This window comes from Somniosus microcephalus, chromosome 4, assembly GCF_052327205.1.
Source record: "Somniosus microcephalus isolate GS21.2 chromosome 4, FLI_Smic_1.0, whole genome shotgun sequence".
Taxonomy (NCBI): domain Eukaryota; kingdom Metazoa; phylum Chordata; class Chondrichthyes; order Squaliformes; family Somniosidae; genus Somniosus; species Somniosus microcephalus.
Genome location: NC_140990.1, coordinates 225771373 through 225786606, shown reverse-complemented (window position 1 = coordinate 225786606; position 15234 = coordinate 225771373).

The following is a 15234-nucleotide window of genomic DNA, read 5'->3' as shown; positions in this document are numbered from 1 at the left end:
GAGATTAATTTATAACTGGGCCCTCCAGTGTTTAACAGCACTACCAGAAATTATATGTAGTAGTAAAGCACAAAGTAATTCAACGTTTAAAATAATATAATGGAACGCCTTTTCTATCCCAATTTGCTTATACAACCAAAATGAATGAAGCTCTTGTTGCCATGAAAACTGAGGTCCAAATCTCCCATTGTTGAGTCCACACAGAGCAGTGAAAGGCATGTCACAGATCAATGGAAACTGGTGCCTCCGGCCATAATGGACTTAAGTTCTGTACAATGATTTTCTTAATTTTACTTTCAAATATGTTCCTTTCTTACAGCTGAACTTGAATTGAGTCGGAATTACAATCTTTTTGAAAAGCATTTATTGAGTTTTAGGGCAGACACACAACCTGAAAAGGTAGAAAATGCAGCACTTCGTTTGAATTAGAGTTTTTGAATAATTATGTTGCATCAATACGAAGAAAGCAAAACTTAGAAGGTTCCACTGACTATTCACTGTAATTGAATTTTTGACTTGCTGATTTCCCTATGCACAAAGCTATCTGTCAGTATACCTCAGTTAGTTTGTCCCTGATACTCTGATATTTGGTTGGATTTTACTGTTTAAGGTTTTTTCTGTACACTTAAAAAGCAGAAAACTGAAACATCTAACCTCACTAGCCACCGTACTTGTCCCAGGAGCTTGCAATGACATTTGGCAGTGGATCTGGGCATCCAAACAAAAGGAACAATGGATAAGATGGCACAGCATTCCAGGAAAGGACAGCATTATGAGGAGAAGTGTAGGGACTGGCAGAGCTTTCTTGCAATACAAATAGCCAGACTCTTGAGGTATATGTATGCTTGTCCAGCCTATACCTCTTGATGACTTAAGTGTCTCTCTTTTCCTGGAGAATTATCCAAAGATGGAGCACTATTCTGCATTTAGACATCACCCACCTTGCCATTATGTGGATTTTAAAGGTTGTACCACTCTTAGTGGAAGGAGTCAAATCAACACCAAGGCTTAAAGTGCAATATTTTTACGGTTTGTGGATCAAATATTTTTACTGTTTGTGGATCAAATAACAAAGTTGAACTTCCCTGTCACTTTGCAAATCAGCAGGGTTTACTGAATATCTTATTTCAACTAACAGAAAATGCTGGAAAAACTCAGCAGGCCAGGCAACATCCGTGGAGAGAGAAACAGTCTCAACGTTTCTGGTCGAAACCCTTCTACAGAACTGAGGAAAAAAAGGCAGGAAATGAAACAGATTAAAAGGCAGTTTGGGGGCTGGGAAATGGGGGAGGGGGATGAAAGAAGAGACATTGATGGTGAGATGAGATAGTAATAGGGCAGGTAAAGAAACAAACAATGGCTCTAGATGAAGTGTGAAATGCGCTGGCAGAGTGAAAGACAGCTGTCATGTGAGAGAAAAAAAAGGAAAAGGCACAAACCAAAAGTGTGGATAAAAAATATAATAGGGGCCAAGGTTATGATCTGAAATTGTTGAACTCGATATTGAGTCCGGTCACCTGTCATTTCAATTCACCGCTCCATTCCTACTCAGACCTCACCGTCTGCGGTCTCTTGTATTGTTCCACGGAAGCTCAGCGTAAACTCGAGGAACAGCACCTCATCTTCCGATTAGGCACTTTACAGCCTTCCGGACTCAATATCGAGTTCAACAATTACTATCTCGTCTCACCTTGAATATCTCTTAATGTCTCTTCTTTCATCCCCCTCCCCCATTTCCCAACCCCCAAACTGCCTTTTAATCTGTTTCATTTCCTGCCTTTTTTTCTCAGTTCTGTAGAAGGGTTTCGACCCGAAACGTTGACTCTGTTTCTCTCTCCACGGATGTTGCCTGGCCTGCTGAGTTTTTCCAGCATTTTCTGTTGTTATTTCGGATTTCCAGCATCCGCAGTATTTTGTTATCATCTTATTTCAACTATTGGGCCAGAAATTTGGGTCCCCACGGGTGAGTACGCGCTGGGTACTCGTGCGTAGGGCCAACGAAAGTGCCGGTTTCGTGCATGCACTGCGCATGCGCTGGAAACCGGAACTTCCATTCCCTTGAAGGAAGGGATTCACAGGTCAAACGCATGCGCCAGAGAGGCAGCGCGTACGCCTGGAACTTCCGATTTTTTTACAGGTTTCTCCGTGCAGGTAAGTCCCTAGCAGTCCAAAGATGTGCGGGTTAGGTTGATTGGCCATGATAAAAAAAAATTGGCCCTTAGTGTTAGGGGGGATTAAATACGCGGGGTTACGGGGATAGGGCTTGGGTGGGATGGCTGTCGGTGTAGGGACCGTGTGCTAGGGTTTGGATGATCAGCCATGATCTTGTTGAATGGCGGAGCAGGCTCGAAGGGCCGAATGGCCTACTCCTGCTCCTATCTTCTATGTTTCTATGTTGCGCATGAAAAAAGCAGTCGCAAGGCATGCTTTTAACAAGATAAGAGGTTAATTAAGTAAAATTAAAACATTTTTTCCACAGGTTTATCATTTTAAAATACTCTAAAGAAACGTAAGTTTATTTTTAGCCCCGTTAAAAACTTAAATTTTTTTCAAAAATTTTAATTTTTGTTTAAAATAGTTAATTTATGTAATTTATAGTTATTTTAAAAATGTGATGGTTTTTTAAAAATTTATTTGAAGTTTTACTTAGGTTTTGGGGCCGATCTCTATTCATAGATTTGACAGGTCTTCCTGTCAAATCTATGAATAGAGATTCCCTGCTCCGATTGGCTCCCCATGGCCCACGTGATCCCAGGGGACGCTGCGAACTAACTTCGCCACTGGGATACACAAGCACTGCACACCAGCAGCTGGAGGAGGCTCAGGATCGGAATCCCATGCGGCCCCACCGCACAACGGCAGGCGCGCTATGTAAGTGCAGGTCGGGGGCTTGTGTCCGTGGGAAGCCTCCGACCCGAATTTCTGGCCCAATGTGTGGGTAATTGCCTCCATGAGAAATCTTAATATTGTTCAGTATATATTCTATTGTATGCTTCCATCAGTATTTATAGGTCTATGTCAGTAAATTTGATGGTGTACATTTCTGTACTAAGAAAACATGAAAGATAATTCAGAACTAGAAATCTTATACAGGATCCAGGATTCCTGTGTCATCATTGCAAGTATTTTATTAATTCAGGGGATAGCGTTGTCAGATTCATACATTTTACTCTTCTTTAGCAGTACCCTTCTGGAATTAAATAAGGGAGCTCCACTCCCAAAATAAAAGTAACAATCTAAATACCTTGCTTATTTGGATGAATGTCAACAATGTGTTGACAGTCATAAAACGTGACCTAATAGTACATTTTAAGCTACTCCAATGTCAATATTATTGTCCTTCTGGCTTGTGGTAGAGTTTAACCATGCAAACAATGAAAACAAATCAGTTGTGCTAATGGTGTCTGAGTCCTTGGCAACATCTTGCAGGTCTCAATAAACTCCCACCAGTGGTCCACCTTGACACATTTACTGCAGAATAAAAATATGTTTGATGCTGTTTTATGAGAAATCTGTAACAAATCAGCATAAGTTGACTGCAAAGAATATCCACATTCATAAGGCTCGATTTTCATTGGGCCATTGAGGCGGGATTAGAGGCGTGTGCAGGCTCAACAAGGTCAATCAAGTGAAAATCACGTGGGTTGGCCACAACTCGATGGAGGCGGGCATACAACCCCGAAAGTTGTAGTCCTGCCTCCTACATGCCTCCAGTATCAAAATCCAGCCCATAGAGTGCAGTCATCACAATATCTTTCCAAATTGCAAGCCAAATTAAGAACATATGAAACAAGAAAAGGCACTTCAGTCCATTGAGCCTGCATCTGCCACTCGATCGTGTACATTTTGCATTGTCGTCTCTTGAGGGAGATGAATAACCATGAGTAAAACTTACAAGAAGATGAAACTGAAATCACATTAATCAATACAGCATCCTTTACAATTCAGGATGATTACAGAAACCTAGTTTGTCAGCTGCATCACCAGGGAGAGATGTCTGGTTACGTTGAAGAGCATAATGTTTGTTTAATTCCATGTAACTTTATGATGCATGTATATAAACTGCCAATTCGCAAATGGATATGGCTACCTTTGTCTGAAGCCAGAACTTGGATCAGAGCACGGAGGGTTTCTAATTCCAGCCTTCACTACACTACAGTTTGTGATGTTGAATTGGAAATTTGGGACTATGTTCTCGTGGTTTGCTTCTAATTACTTCACTCCTGAATGAAGTTACTCTTTGGCTAATTGAGCTGGCAAGTCTGGTTCTGTTTTACCTGGTGAGAGGTGAGACAGATCAGTAACATACTTTATGAAGTCAGAGAAACTACAGATTCCACCTGCTACCACACCACAAAACTGACATCTACTGTACTCTCTTGTTACCCCACCTACTGAACATGTTTCCAGAATTAGCTGCTGCAAGAGACCAATGAGACCATTCTAGATGCAAGGTATGTGATCCTCTCTCAGTTTCTGCCTATATTTGCCAAAGTACATCATAACCACAGCAATATGTGGTAAGGAGATGAAATCTAGATGGGACATTGCTATGGAAATTAGCCAACTTTTTTTCTTTATAACAGATCAAATAGAGATGGGTTGTTGATTTGAAAGTCTATGATGCTCACACTGCTTGCCAAATTACATGCCAGCTGGTATGGTTATACATATATCAAGGACCAAGAGGGACTCCTATGTTAATTATTGCAATAGGCTTTGATTAATATAGAAATTTTATATTGGTGCAGCACATCACAAAGAATATAATGATATTCTGCCTGTATAATAGGCATTTAAACAAGATTCTTCCTGTTTGATGAAGCAGTAAGTTCAGTTAATTAAATATGCGCTGGTGCTGTGATTTATGCTCAACTGGAAGCTCATTTCTCATAAAATATTACAAAATACTTTTCTAATTAGATCATTGGCCTTACTTATTACTTTCCTGAATTTATAGATTTGAAGGATAAGAAATCTATTTCTAATTAACTTGCTTGATATATGTTCTCCCTGATAAATTACTAATTATATCTTCTATGTTGTGTAGAGATTTTAGTTTTATTATTTAGGGAATGATTTATACAAATACCCATTCTTCTTATGCATATATTTTTGCCCTACTTCACAAGCAAAATTAAATTTGAGGAATTATATTAAAAATGGCATATGCTATCCATAATCTGATATATAGGGGAAGATTTTGCAGTTGGTGGCGTACCTACGGACTACGCCACCGGCATCCGAATAGAATACAAACTTAACTGATGAGGACTCTCCTTCGTGAACTTGCTCTCTGACCCCGCGCATTCGAGGGCAGCGTAATGGCCCACAGATCCCAAGGGCGCAGCTTGTACGGAGGCGTGCCTGGGATCACGTGGGCCTGGTGCTAGGAATCATCAAAGAGAATTAGATTTTAGAGCATTTCAGAATCAAATCCCATAATCCGATTTAATTACAATTACTTTACAGGATTCAAATTTTAAAAAAATTAATTCTTAATTAGCATCATTCCACCAACTTCACTACATCTTTGTTCTGTTAGTAAAAATTAAAACTGCTGGTAATAATTATCAACATCATTAAAATGCCAATCTTTGCAGAAACGAGAATAACTCATTTAATACAGATACAGCTGTATGTAAGAACCGAGGAACAGATTATACTTTGTGTATGGTTAATTAACGAAGTTGAGTTATGAATGGGGATGCGATCTGTGGTTCAATTCAAACAATTCAATTCAAAGGTTGTCGACAGTGCTGTCAAATGGCACTTACCAATAATCTGCTCATCGATACTCAGTTTGGGTTCTTCTAGGACTACTTGTCTTCAGATCTTATTACAGCCTTGGTCCAAACATGGACAAAAGAGCTGAATTCCAGAGATGAGGTGAGAGTGACTGCTCTTGACATCAAAGCGGCATTTAACCGAGTGTGGCATCAAGGAGCCCTAGTAAAATTGAAGTCAATGGGAATCAGGGGGGAAACTCTCCACTGGCTGGAGTCATACCCAGCACAAAGGAAGATGGTTGCAGTTGTTGACAGTCAATCATCTCAGCCCCAGGACATCACTGCAGGAGTTCCTCAGGGCAGTGTCCTAGGCCCAACCATCTTCAGCTGCTTCATCAATGATCTTCCCTCCACCATAAGGTCAGAAGTAGGGATGTTTGCTGATGATTGCACAGTGTTCAGTTCCATTCACAACTCCTGAGATAATGAAGCAGTCCATGCCCGCATGCAGCAAGACCTGGATGACATTCAGGCTTGGACTGATAAGTGGCAAGTAACATTTGCGCCACACAAGTGCCAGGCAATGACTATCTCCAACAAGCGAGAGTCTAACTACCGCCCCTTGACATTCAACGGCATTACCATCATCGAATCCCCCACCATCAGCAAACTGGGGGTCACCATTGCCCAGAAACTTAACTGGACCAAGCACACAACTACTGTGGCAACAAGAGTAGGTCAGAGGCTGGGTATTCTGCGGTGAGTGTCTCACCACCTGACTCCCCAAAGCCTTTCTACCATGTACAAGACACAAGTCAGGAGTGTGATGGAATACTCTCCACTTGGCTGGGTGAGTGCAGCTCCAACAACACTCAAGAAGCTCAACACCATCCAGAACAAAGAAGCCCCATTGATTGGCACCCCCATCCACCACCTTAAACATTCACTCCCTCCACCACCGTCACACCATGGCTGCAGTATGTACTATTTACAAGATGCACTGCAGCAACTTGCCAAGGCTTCTTCGGCAGCACCTCCCAAACCTGCAACTTCTACCACCTAGAAGGACATAGGCAGCAGGCACATGGACACGCCATCACCTGAAAGTTCCCCTCCAAGTTACACACCCTCCTGACTTGGAAATATATTGCCGTTCCTTCATCGTCGTTGGGTCAAAATCCTGGAACTCCCTCCATAACAGCATTATGGGAGTACTTTCACCACAAGACTGTAACAGTTCAAGCTCAAGGGCAATTAGGGATGGGCAATAAATGCTGACCTTGCCAACAATGCCCACATCCCAGGAACAAATAAAACAAAACCTCAAACAGTAAACTCGAATCACAGAAAATTAAAACAGTCCATTTTCTGAAATGAAAATGTTAAAACATGCCTGAGGTACCCCCTTACACTGATGCAAACAGGCCCTGTTAACAGAGCAAGAGACTGAGAGGAGAACAAGGGACATGTGCTGGAATGGCAGGTGTAACAATCAACTTGTTCAGAGACTAGAAAGTATGAAGTACCATCCTCCAGAATGGTGAAGACACAGAGAGAAACTTGGAATTAACAAAACTTTATGTATCACACAATTAGGCATCAGCATAAAACAAGCTGCACAGTTTAGTAGGATTGCTGAAGTGTATAACTACAGGACTTGATTCTTTATTTCATTTTTGATTTTCAGATAACAATAACGAGCACTTGTATAGTGCCTTTAACATAACAAAATGTCCCAAGGCACTTCATAAGAAGGGCAAAAATTTGACACTGAGCAGGAATTGGAAGAAAGTTTAAGGGAGGTTAACAAATTGAGGATTTTGAAACAAGGCAGAGTGATTTAGGGAGAGAATTCTAGCGCGCAGGGCTAGGATGGCTGACTGTTCTGCTGATGATGGAACAGAAGTGGGTGAGGGTTGCACAGCTTTCCACACTCAGAAGAGTGGACAGTGTAGAGCTAAAGGAGGCTGCAGAGATAGTATGGTGCAAGGTCATGCGTGGATTTGTAAATGAGTGAAAATTTTGAAATCAATGCATTTGAGAAAGGGGAGCCAATGGAAATTGGTGAGATTGGGGATGATGGATGAGTAGGACTTAATATAGGATAGGATGCAGGCAACAGAGTTCTGGGTGATTTGGAGATTGTGTAGGTGGAGCTCGGTAAGGACAATTTGTGAAATGTCAAACTTGGAAGGAAAGAAAGGCATGGATGTGGGATTTAGCAGCATTGAGGAACAGAAGCAGAGCTCAACTCAAGATTATTCCGGAAACTCCAGTTGCACATTGTCAGAATTCACTTCAGCGAGCAGCTAGTGAGAAGGATGGAATCATGGGCTGGAGTGAAGCATTTCTAGTGGGAATTGAACTGATGACTTTGGTTTTGCCAATGTTTAGTTCAAGAAAGTTCTGACTTATCTGCAATTTGATGTCTGGCAGCACAGCAATAGTTATGGAGGGTGGTACTGGATAGATACATATGTTGTCAGCATGTTGAGCCTATGGTTACAGATGATGTCTGAGAGGCAGCATGTATATAAGAAAAAAAGTGTGTGGAGTGTAAGTGTAATGTATACAACATTGAAGGGACTACTTTGTATTGCGGATGTATATCCTTAGTTGCGAGCGTATATAACAGATGCGTATCGATTTGTACAGTCAGTGCCGAAGTTCCAGTTACCCAGTAAAGATCACTTGAAGTTACTCTCAGTCTCTGCTGCTTTATTATTTTATGTAGTTGTGTGTAGCGGTACAAATACAACAAATTGGCGATGAGAATTATGAACCTACGTCTTCCTATTCTGGCATCGCATCCAGAGGACACCGAAATTTGGAAGAAAGGAGCGAGAAGGTAGAGAAAAAGGAGCATGCTTGCTAAGCTAGGCAGGGGATACGTAAGTCAAGTGAAAAGTGCACAGGACTTGCATGACGCTAGCTAACTAGTAAAGAAAGAAAAACGGGTTTGGGAAAAAAAAATGGCGATGATTGGCACTATTGCAGCATTTGATAGCAGCATTGAAGACTGGGCAACTTGCATTGAAAGAGTGGAGTTGTACTGTGAGGCTAACGGAGTGGAGGTAGAAAAGAAAGCCACTGTTTTGCTGAGTGTTATGGGCGCGAAGACATACGGGCTACTACGTAGTTTATTAACCCCTGAAAAGCCAGCAAACAAGACATTCAAACAAATCGTGGACACACTCCAAGACCATTTAAGCCCCAGACCACTGCTCATAGCCGAAAGATTTAAATTCCATAAACGGAACCAGAGCAAAAATGAAAGCATTTCTGAATATTTGGCAAAGTTGCGCAAATTATCAGAACATTGCCAATTTGGAGTGGGCTTATCAGACGCATTGAGAGACAGATTTGTGTGTGGTATGCAAAGTGAAAGCACACAAAAGAAGCTCCTGTCTGAAAAAGATCTCACCTTGGAGAAGGCTCTAAGTATTGCAATTTCAATGGAAGCAGCAGCACGTGGCGCTTTAGAAATTCAACAAAAATCCCTGGAATATTCCACTAACAAAATGTCACTGAAACAAGAAAAGAAGTGCTATCGCTGTGGTGAAATGTCACATGACCACAATGACTGTTGGTTTAAAGACAAAGATTGCAGACAATGTGGCAAACGAGGGCACATTGAAAGAGTTTGCAAAGCAAAGAAGCAGAAAACTGATACAATGCAGAGCAAAAAGGCACATCAAGTGACTGAAAACAAGAAACCTTTCAAAGATAGATACAAGAAGGTACACTACGTGACTGGAGACAGTTCAGATAAAGAAAAAAGTGACAGACTCAGCGGAAGAGGATCTGGCTTGTCTAAAACTACACAGTGTGAAAGAAACAGGATCACAGAATAATATGGGTTACTCCAGAAGTGGCAGGAGTTAGGCTGAAAATGGAGTTGGACACAGGCTCAGCTTTAACAGTGATCTCTGTACATGACTACAAATGACTGTTTTCACACATACCGCTAAGGCCAACTAAAGTAGTTAAAGACATACACAGGACAAAGAGTGTGCCCCAAAGGTAAAATAAAAGTGACAGTGACATACAAAGAAAAAAATACCGCAATTGAACCTCTGTGTAGTGGAAAATGGAGGACCACCATTGCTGGGATGCGAATGGCTCAGGAAAATACAGTTGGATTGGCACACCATCCAAGCACTGTTTGTGTCAGCAAAGGAGGACAGCAACGCCACTCCTGAGAGACTGTCACAAATACTCTCTGACTCTCAGGAACTGTTCAAGAAGGGAATAGGAACACTTAAGGGCATGAAAGCAAAAATTAAGATTGAGGAGAACGCAAATCCAAAGTTCCACAAGGCCAGACCAGTGCCTTATGCAATTCACCCTTCAGTAGAAGCAGAGCTGGAGAACTTGGAGCAGTTAGGGGTCCTGTCCAAGGTGGATTGGAGTGAATGGACCACACCTATAGTTCCAGTGATGAAGAAAACCTCCAGCACAAAACCAGGAAAGCCAAGAAAAGTGCGCATCTGTGGAGACTTTAAAGTGACTGCTAACCCAGTCCTCCACACAGTACAGTACCCATTGCCTCGCATTGAGGACATCTTTGCTTCCCTGTCAAGAGAGGAATGCATCACAAAGATTGACTTGGCCCAGGCCTATCTCCAAATGGAAATTGATGACGCACAAAGGCCTTTACCAGTACAATCGGCTGGTATTCGGAATAGCATCAACTCCTGCAATCTGGCAAAGGGCAATGGACCAAGTCCTGCAGGGGATTCCAGGTATTCAGTGTTATCTTGATGACATCATCATTACTGGTCAGAATGACGACCGACCACCTTTCCAACCTCGAACAGGTGCTCATCAGGTTACGGGAGTATGGGCTCCGAGCGAACCGAGACAAGTGTGAGTTTTTCAAAAAGGAAATCTCATACTGTGGACATGTGATTGACAAGGACGGTTTACTCAAGTCTCCAGACAAGATTGAAGCTGTGATTAATGCACCAACACCTGAAAATGTGTCTCAGTTGAGATCATATCTTGGACTGGTGAACTACTATATCAAGTTCTTGCCCAACCTATCCACAGTGTTACATCCACTAAATGCACTGCTACAGACAGGGTCACAATGGAAGTGGAGTGACAGCTGTGAACAAGCTTTTCAAGAGAGTAAAAGACTCATTACTTCAGAAAAGGTGCTAGCTCACTTTGACCCATCCTTACCTATTCAGCTGGCATGTGATGCTTCACCCCATGGCATTGGTGCCGTGTTGTCACATAAGTTCCCAGACGGCTCAGAAAGACCAATAGCCTTTGCCTCAAGATCATTGACTACAGCTGAACGCAATTATGCACAGATTGACCGAAAGGCCCTCAGCCTTGTGTGGGGAGTCAAGAAATTCAACCACTACTTGTATGGTCAACAGTTTACACTGTTAACTGACCACCAGCCTCTCGTTTCCATCTTCAACCCAAGGAAGGGCGTTCCAGTGATGACGGCACAACGGCTACAGCGATGGTCACTCTTCCTAGGGGCTCACCTGTATGATATTGAATACAAGGGGACCAAGCAACATGGCAACGCCGATGGTTTGTCACGTTTACCACTGCTGACCTCAGAGAGATCTACAACAGTTGACTCAGCAGAGGTATTTCACACAACAATAGTTGAGCAGCTACCAGTGACAAACTCCCTCATTGAACGAGAAACACGCAATGACCCTACATTGTCAAAACTTTATGACATCACTGTGAAGGGATGGCCAGCGCATGGTGACTCATTGTTTCCAGCATTCTCAGCTAGGAGGGAGCAGTTATCAGTGTGTCGGAGAACACATGTGCGGCTCACGAGTTGTGATTCCTCCCAAGCTTCGTAATCGAGTGCTAGATGAACTGCATGAAGGCCACTTAGGTACGGTAAAGATGAAAAGTCTTGCCCGTGGTTACGTGTGGTGGCCGGGAATTGACAAACAGATCGAGGACCTGACAAAGAGCTGCTCAGGATGTCAAAAGGTCCAGAACGCACCACCACAAGCCCCTCTCCATCCATGGGAATGGCCCTCATCACTATGGCAACGTGTGCACATTGACTTTGCTGGACCGTTCATGGACTCCATGTTCTTGATTGCAGTCGATGCACATTCCAAATGGCCCGAGGTCATTAAAATGAAATTAACCACATCTGAAAAGACCATTTCAGTTCTGAGGACCATGTTCGCTAGAAATGGACTACCAGAACAAGTCTGCACAGACAATGGACGACAATTTGTCTCTGACGAATTCCAAAGGTTCACGAGGAAAAATGGAATCAAGCACTACACATCTGCCCCGTACCATCCAGCTACAAATGGCTTGGCAGAAAGATTCGTACAGACTTTCAAGAAGGCCATCAAAGCAATGTACAGCGAGAATCTACCACTGCAACACAAGATAGACAAATTCCTCTTTGCTTATCGGAATGCAGTACACGCAGCCACTAATCAGACTCCAGCGATGATGTTTCTGAACAGGAACCTGAGATCTCGCATGGACCTTCTTAAACCGAATGTACGTCGTGATGTAGAGAACAAACAGTTCAAACATTTGAATGCTAAGCCAACAAGAAGCTTCAGTGTGGGACAGTCAGTTCTTGCTCGTGATTTCCGGATGGAAAAGTGGCAACCAGGGACAATATCCACAAGAGAGGGACCACTGATGTACACTGTGGATGTGGGAGAGAACGTTTTGAGACGTCATGTGGACCAAATTCTGGATGTTCAGGTGGAAAACACCCCTATACCTCGCCCAGACTCACCTGACATGGGAACAGACACTCCTGATTCATTGGCATCAGCACCAGCCTCATCCACAGCTGAGAGCTCTACCTGTGCTGATAGCTCATCTGATGCACCTGTACCTGTACAGTCTCATTCCCCAAAGCAAGAGAGTTTGGAGAGACGTTACCCAGAGAGGCAGAGGAGGCCTCCCCAGAGACTTGACTTGTAAAAGGGCTTTTGACAAAATAAAATGTTATGTTGGAATTTGAATTTTGTTACTGTAAAGACAGGCTCTGTATGTTAATTATAGAAATTTTGCGTTAATATACTATTAAACTAAAGGGGGAGGAAGTGTAATGTATACAACATTGAAGGGACTACTTTGTATTGCGGATGTACATCCTTAGTTGCGAGCGTATATAACAGATGCGTATCGATTTGTACAGTCAGTGCCGAAGTTCCAGTTACCCAGTAAAGATCACTTGAAGTTACTCTCAGTCTCTGCTGCTTTATTATTTTATGTAGTTGTGTATAGCGGTACAAACACAACAGTAAGGATGGAACCTTAGGGCCGCATAGAGATGTCTAGGTATTGGAGGAAGGAATGAAACCATGAAAAGGCAGTCACATGGAAGTGGGGCACCGTGCAGAGGTAATGGAGGGGGATGGAATGCTCAATGAGGAGAAGGAGGAGGAGGAAGAAAGCATGGTAGTCTCAGACATGTAAAATAGCATTGATGATTTTGACCATGGTGGATTTAGTGTTGTGTATGGGATGACAACCACTAAAAGGATTTAAACCAAGGATTTGGGGGGAATAGGCACCGTTGGGCAGCAATTATTCTTTTGATGGATCTTTGAAATGGAACAGCAATTGGAGAGGACAGAGTGGCCAAAAAGTAAGCATTTTGAGGCAAGGTGCGAGAACATCTTGGTGACGACACATTACAAATACTGAGTGAGCCGCACACCCCAACCAGGCCAGGCCTGCAGGCTGAAGGCAGCGCTGCTCACGTGGGGATCAAATGGCGGCAGACGGGGCGCGGTTGGGTTTGACGAGGCTGCAGGTGAATATTTCAGTTTAATCGGCCCTAAACCGGGGCTGGGGCTGGACTGTTTGTGCGGTGAGATCCGCCCCTCACTCCCACAATGTCATGGCACAGCGGAGTCGGCAGCGATGGGCCCGGCACCGGGGGACAGGGGGCCGGGCCCGGGGGGGAGACGAGGTGCGAGGAGGCAGGGTGCGGGGCCCCGGGGGGAGGTAGGGTGCAGGGCCCGGTGGGACAGGTTGCGGTGCCCCAGGGAGGCAGGGTGCGGGGAGACAGGGTGCGGGGCCCCGGTGGGGAGACGGGGTGCGGGGCCCCGGCGGGGAGACGGGGTGCGGGGCCCCGGCGGGGAGACGGGGTGCGGGGCCCCGGCGGGGAGACGGGGTGCGGGGCCCCGGCGGGGAGACGGGGTGCGGGGCCCCGGCGGGGAGACGGGGTGCGGGGCCCCGGCGGGGAGACGGGGTGCGGGGCCCCGGCGGGGAGACGGGGTGCGGGGCCCCGGCGGGGAGACGGGGTGCGGGGCCCCGGCGGGGAGACGGGGTGCGGGGCCCCGGCGGGGAGACGGGGTGCGGGGCCCCGGCGGGGAGACGGGGTGCGGGGCCCCGGCGGGGAGACGGGGTGCGGGGCCCCGGCGGGGAGACGGGGTGCGGGGCCCCGGCGGGGAGACGGGGTGCGGGGCCCCGGCGGGGAGACGGGGTGCGGGGCCCCGGCGGGGAGACGGGGTGCGGGGCCCCGGCGGGGAGACGGGGTGCGGGGCCCCGGCGGGGAGACGGGGTGCGGGGCCCCGGCGGGGAGACGGGGTGCGGGGCCCCGGCGGGGAGACGGGGTGAGGGGAGTCAGCGTGAGGGGCCCCGGGGAGAGGCAGCGTGAGGGGACCCGGGGAGAGGCAGCGTGAGGGGAGAGGCAGCGTGAGGGGCCCCAGGTAGAGGCAGCGTGAGGGGCCCCGGGTAGAGGCAGGGTGAGGGAAGTCAGGGTGCGGGGCCCCAGGGGGACAGGGTGCGAGGCCCCAGGGAGAGGCAGGGTGAGGGGAGTCAGGGTGCGGGGCCCTGGGGTACGGGGTGGGGGGCCCCGGTGGGGACAGGGTGCTAGGCCCCGGGGGAGGACAGGGTGCAGGGCCCCGGGGGGAGACAGGGTGCGGGTCCCCGGGGAGAGGCAGGGTGCGGGGTGCGGGGCCCCGGGGAGAGGCAGGATGCGGGGAGTCGGGGTGCGGGGCCCCGGGGAGAGGCAGGATGCGGGGAGTCGGGGTGCAGGGCCCCGGGGAGAGGCAGGATGCGGGGAGTTGGGGTGCGGGGCCCCGGGGAGAGGCAGGATGCGGGGAGTCAGGGTGCGGGGCCCCGGGGAGAGGCAGGATGCGGGGAGTCAGGGTGCGGGGCCCCGGGGAGAGGCAGGATGCGGGGACCCGGGGAGAGGCAGGATGCGGGGACCCGGGGTGCGAGTCCCCGGGGGGAGACAGGGTGCGAGTCCCCCGTGGGGACATGGTGCGAGGCCCCGGGGGGTAGGGAACAGGGTGCGAGGCCCCGGGGGGTAGGGAACAGGGTGCGAGGCCCCGGGGGGGCGGGGACAGGGTGCGAGGCCCCGGGGGGGGGGGCGGGGGTCAGGGTGCGAGGTCCCGGGGGGGTGGCGGGGACAGGGTGCGAGGTCCCGGGGGGGTGGCGGGGACAGGGTGCGAGGTCCCGGGGGGGTGGCGGGGACAGGGTGCGAGGTCCCGGGGGGGTGGTGGGGACAGGGTGCGAGGCCCCG